The sequence below is a fragment of the Taeniopygia guttata genome, chromosome 8, assembly GCF_048771995.1.
Source record: "Taeniopygia guttata chromosome 8, bTaeGut7.mat, whole genome shotgun sequence".
NCBI classification, from domain to species: Eukaryota; Metazoa; Chordata; class Aves; order Passeriformes; family Estrildidae; genus Taeniopygia; species Taeniopygia guttata.
Genome location: NC_133033.1, coordinates 9,176,864 through 9,182,914, shown reverse-complemented (window position 1 = coordinate 9,182,914; position 6,051 = coordinate 9,176,864).

Genomic DNA, 6,051 nt, shown 5'->3' with positions numbered 1-6,051 from the left:
CCCCCGGGCGCGTGCGCGGCGGGGCGCGCTCCCCGCTGAGGCGGCTCTGCCTGGGGCGGGCGGCGCTGAGGGCGCTGTGTGGGCGCTGTGTGGGCGCTGTGTGGTCTCTCTCTGGGCTCTCTCTGGGCTCTCTCTGTGCTTTGTGAGGGCTCCCTGTGTGCCGAGGGCTCTGTGTGCCGAGCACACTGAGGCACTGATTCAGGTACCTTTGTTCACTCCTTTGTCTGTGTGCCTGCTTGGGCACCTGGCCCCGTGAAGCCCCACAGGAATCACGGAATTTTCAAGGTTGGAAGAGACCTTTAAGATTTTTCATTCCAATGGTCCACTCAGCACTGCCCCTGTAGCTCCTAAACTGCTAAACCACATCACCCAGTGCCAGATCCAGATGCCTCAAACACCTCCAGGGCTGGTGACTCTACTCTTCCCTGGACAACCTATTCCACTGCCTGACCACCCAAATAGTGAAAATTTTTTCTAACATCTAATCTGAGTCTCACCTGTCTTAGCTTAAGGCCATTTCCTCTGGTCCTCTCACTGCAGTAAAAGAGACTGGCCCCCTCCTCACTATAACCTCCTTCCAGGGAGTTGTAGAGAGCAGCGAGGTTCCCCCTGAGCCTCCTTGAGACTGAACAACCCCTGATGCCTCAGCCGCTCCTCATAAGACATGTTTCTTAGCTTTGTTGCTTTTCCTGGGCATGCTTCAGCACCTCAATGTCTGTTTTAAAGTGAGGAGACCCTGTGCACCCCTACAGACACCTCTGGTCCCTGCTCTGCAAAGAGCTTGTTTGTGGTTAAAACTGGTCCCACAACAGGTTATTCACTTAGTCACTGCCGTCACAACCTCTGTCCCTCAGTCCTAGTCATGCTCTTGCAAACTGGGTCCCTGTCCACCTCGATCTGTGCTTGTGAGAAATATGGATATGTTGGGGAGAAATTGCAGCTGCCACCATCCCAGGGAACTGCAGAGATGGGAGGCAGGGGCACTGCCTGGGACTGTGGCAGCAGACCAGTGTTGACAGGGGATAAGCGTCACATACTGAGGTAAACGCACATGATCACCAGGTCTGACAGAGCTGACACTGATTCTGAGAGAAGAGCATCCCTCCTGAGTTTTCCACAACTGTTCCAGGAGCGTGACAGGCAGGTGCAGCCCAGCACCCCCTTTGTCCATAGTGTCATGCCATGTGTGGGCCCTCCTCTTCGTTCCAGCACGGATGTTTCATCAGTGTCCTGTAGCAGTACCATGTGGGTCACTGGGGTCAGCACTGATCCTGAGGCAGAGTGTGCTTCCATCTTAGTCTGTGTAATTCCCTGAGTCATGGCATGCCTGAGCACTGATGGGGGATGAACTTCACATACTGAGTTAAATGCATGCAGTCACTGGGTCCAGCAGGGCTGGCGCTAATTCTGAGAGAAAAATATGTCCAGAGTTTTCCACAACTGTTCCAGGAGCATATCCAGCCAGAGCAAAAAGCAATAAGAGAGACTCTTGGAAGGCTTCCATATCTATTTACTGTGAGACTGGGAAAGAAAAACATGTCTGCTCACAGTTACAATGGTCATGGTCCCTCAGGCTTTTCTCATGAGTCTGCATTTCATTGTAATAACTTTTAAATGTACTTCTGGAAAGAATTTGAATCATGATACCCTCTGGGGGCTGTTGGTTTCTCTCTTCATCAGCATTACATTCTAATTACATTTCAAGTTGGTCTTCAAAAAATACCCATAGAAAACATAGATCTAGAGAGAAGGTTCCTGCAAGTACACAGTTGGATGCATGTTGATATAAATCTGTACATTTAAAGCTTGGCTAATAAATGCATTGAAGTTTTTCTTTCTTTGACACATCAGTAAAAAAACCAGACCCCTCTCGCGCTGACATTTTATTCATTGGAAGTGGCCTGTGAGTAAAAGGCTTAGAATTCTCCTAAATTCCAGTGGCTCGCTGGCTGGCTGATGTCAGCTGTTAGACTCTTGGCCAGCACTAGGGTTTCACACCATAGTACCAAATTTACAGACACAAAATAGCATTGGTGAGAGTTCATTTTACCCCAAAGGCCTGTGCTGTGCTGTGTTCATGGTTCTGCTCCCAGCAAAGAGCACTTCTTCAGCAGGAGTCTCCTGTGGCTACACAGGAGCTGTACAGGAGGGAGCTAATGATCCCATATACTATTATGAATCTCCCAAAACATACTGTAGATTTTCAGGAATAAGTCTGAAAGTACCTTTGACAGTGTGAAATTGCACCGTGTAATGAGGAGGCCTTTTGATTAACCAACACCAAGAATGGCAGTTACTGTAGTGAAGGAATTAAAAATGTCTTAAATTTTAATATAATAGACTTAAAAAAATGTATTTGCCAATAAGCCAGCTGAATGCTGACTGTGATGTAGGACAGATGACAAAAAAAGGCATGCCCTGTTCTCCTCAGTATGTCCCACTGCCCACACCTGCTCAGAAGTGCTGCTGCCACCCTGCCAAAACAGTGAGAAAATTCTCACAAAAAACTATCCGGGTTTTCTTGTGAAAAAACCCTGTCCCATAGAGGCCTATGGTTGCTCAGATTTCCCTGGCTGAAGGGTTCTCAGGAAAACCTTTCCAGATGCCTGGATGATAATCTGCCGAGCCATGGGAGGTGTCTGCGCTGCTTTTCCCGAATCCTGCAGGTGCCGCTGTTACCGCAGGGAGATGTGCTGGAACATTCATAAAACCGGGACTGCAGGGTGACGTATTGGAACATTAACAAAATCGGGTGAAAGGTGTTGTCTGTGCGGATGCTGAATCTCTCCTCTCTTACACTATGATTTAAGTTTGTCGTTGTTGTGTTTGGTTTTGGTTTTTTTTTTTTGTTTGTTTGTTTCTTTGGTGGGTTTTTTTTGTGTGTTTCTTGTTCTGTTTTTTGTTTGTTTGTTTGTTTGTTTTGTTTTTCCCCTGAATTTGATAAATATGGAGAGCTCCTAGTCTTAAAAAACAAAACAAAAAAAACCTGAACACCCACCCCAAAACCTAAACAGAGTAATAATTGATTTGAATGTGCAGTTTTGCCTGACTGCTTCTTATCACAACCTGTCCATTGCACCTGCAGTTTTGGGGACCATTTTGACTTAAAACCCCTTACCATACTTGGCTGCTAAAATTCCCTAGTGCAGAGGAGACATGAAATTCAGGCCTTGACTATTTGTAGGTACATCAAATCCCATGGGATTTTTTGTGATAGGGAGCCGTTTCCCATTGCAACCAGAATGTGCCAGGTCTAATTCCTCCCCCAGCTTAGTGGGTATGAAAGCTTCACTTCCTGTCGCAAACTGCATCTCTGCACTTTGCCCTCTGTGCTCAGACATCTGCTGTAACCTCTCAATGGTACAGGCAGTTGCCATTTTTGTTACTAATTATCACTGTAGTTGCTACTTGTAATGTAATGCACTGGATCTATCAGAGAAGTGTTCTACAGCCTCACCAAAATGGAAAGGAGCTTTGTGGTTTGATGTGCAGGTAATAGGATACAAGCATTTTTGCTCCACTTCCCTAAATTCCATGAGGATTTGAACTCAAACTTCTCCCAGGAAAGCCAAAATTGCAAGAGTGCAGAGCTACCAAGAGCTCATGAAGCGTACAAGCATCTGTAGTAGAAGCATCTAAGCTACATCTCTTACACTTCCAAGACACCTTTTCTCTATTAAGGTCTATTTTTTTTCCCAGATGTCCCATTTACTTTGGATGCCACTGCATGCCCAAAGCAATGCAGATCAGCAGTCTGTGGATGCACAGCTGGTGGATGCTGTTGTGCATCCCTTGAAGGGGTAAGACAAGGCAGGCTGCTGGACTTCACACTCTTCAGCCTGGAGGAGAGAAGAGGCTCCCTGGCTACTTGTATTTCTCAAAAATAGCATTGATTTACCCCATTATCACCCCAATGGTGATAAACATGACTGCTTATTGTGTTGTCTACTCAGCCAAAAGCCTCTAATGAGCTACAGACACTATATTCTAATTAGATACCTGCATAAACCTGTTGTCAGCTTATGCTTTCACGTGGTACCTAAGCTTCAGTGGATAAAGAAGCTTCCATTCCGGGTCTGAATGTTTCCTACCTCAGTGGGTTGTGCTTCACAGGGAGATAACACATTTTCCAGACTCAAGCCAGGCATAAGAACACTCTCTCTCGACAAGGTTGGGCCAGGCCCAAGAGCTATTACCTTCATTCCTGTGAGGGTTAATGAATCTTGATGAATATGTGTGTTATGTGTGTGTAGGGTAGAGGTCTGAACTGAAATTGACCCAAACCAGAGAGCAAGAGGGATCCCCAAAGACAGTCTTTCTGCACAGGCAGTCCCACAATACAGGGCTTGTGTGAAAACATTTAAGTTTTCACACTACCAGCAAGGTGATGATGGCTCCGTCCGTTTTTCAGCTGAACTGTTAAAGGCTTGGGAAACTGTACAGCTCTCCCCGCCCCTCCCCGCCCCTCTCCTCCCCTCTCCCATCTTTAGAAGCCTTTGTGAACTTTTTTCTGTTTTGAAATTTCTAACTAATTATTTACTAGTTTCACTGTAATGTGACTTGAGGTAAAGGTGGCATTAAGGTAACAGCCCGGTATCAGAGCTGTCAGTCCAGAGAGGTTTAGCACTCTTGAAGTGGGGATTGAGAAACTCTTCCAAGTATTTGGATCCCACAAAAGGTGCTGCAGCACAGGCTGTGCTGGCATCCAGTTGAGGGAAGTGTTGCCCACTCCAGTGACCAGCCATGTCCTGGGGAGCACATCTGAGCCACAGGAGGCTTCAGAGGGAATGTGACATTCCCAGTGAGTAAGGCACAGATATTGGCTTGTGATTTCAGGAGCACTGGCAATATTTCACTACTGTGTGCTCCAGGCTTCACCTTCACAATAGCATTGGGTGGAAAAAGGATTGGTGTGTGGTAAAAAAAGTAATAAAACAGGAAAAAAACCTTTTTCCGTCCTCAAGTATGCCCCAGCAATGAAAGGATTGTGTCACCTGACCTACTTGTGTGGAGAGGTTTGTGTTCTAGGTACACTTACCTATCAGGAAATTTGGAGAAATTCCAGTGAAATGGGGAATGTTGTGTAACATGCACAGCTACAGTTCCCCACCACTTTAAAGATTCTTGTGTTTAAGCCATAGATCTGGATCAATTCCAGGCAATTTGATTTAAAATAAACATCCTGGATGCAGTGTGTCAGATACTAGCACAATATTGTTTTATTCTTTCTCATTTCTCCTGTGGGAATAATTATTCCATGAAGAAGGAAAGTGAGCTAATGAGAGAATTAACTCAAGAGCTTGAACATTGAATTAGTCACAGCTGTCTGAGAGGGGAACCAAGGCGAGCTCCATAGGGACCTCACTGCATTTCCAAGGAAGGAGGCCAAAAGAATACTGCAACTCGGAGAGCAGTTGGTGTCAAAACAGAGGCAGCGGAGATAGGCTTTTAGGAGGGAGATTTTCCTCCCTCATTTCTCTGTGAAGATAAATGGGAATCACTGCAACTTTATCTTGGAGATGTTGAAAGCTGCCAGATTGTTGAGGTCTGAGCCTAACTGTGTCCTCACACTTATTTGAAGCAGATGATTGATTTCATAGCTTGGGTCTTTTTTCAGTGTAGTCTGGAGCTGACCTGCAGCTTCACGCTGAATTAAATCTGCTCTCTTAGGTGACTGTATCAAAGGTGCAGGTTGTTTTTTTGTTTTTTTTTTTTTTTTTGTTTTTTTTTTTTTTGTTTTGTTTTTTGCCAAAAGGAAAAATGAGTTGTGCTTGAGAATTATCAGTCTTCAGGCATGGGGGAATTCAGTCTTGCTGTTAGTAAAGTTTGGCAATGTTTCAAATTGTAATCCAAACCCTAATGCTTTTTGGACTCTTTACTTAACTCTTCTTGTCTAAATCTCAGTGTTTCCTTGGATAATAAAGTAGAGCAAACATACAATAGACATGAGCTGTCTCTAACATGTGGCATTTTTAAAAATAATTCCAAGTTATGCAAACCTTTGGAACAGAACCAACAGAACAGAAGAAAAATAACCTAAGAATGTGCATG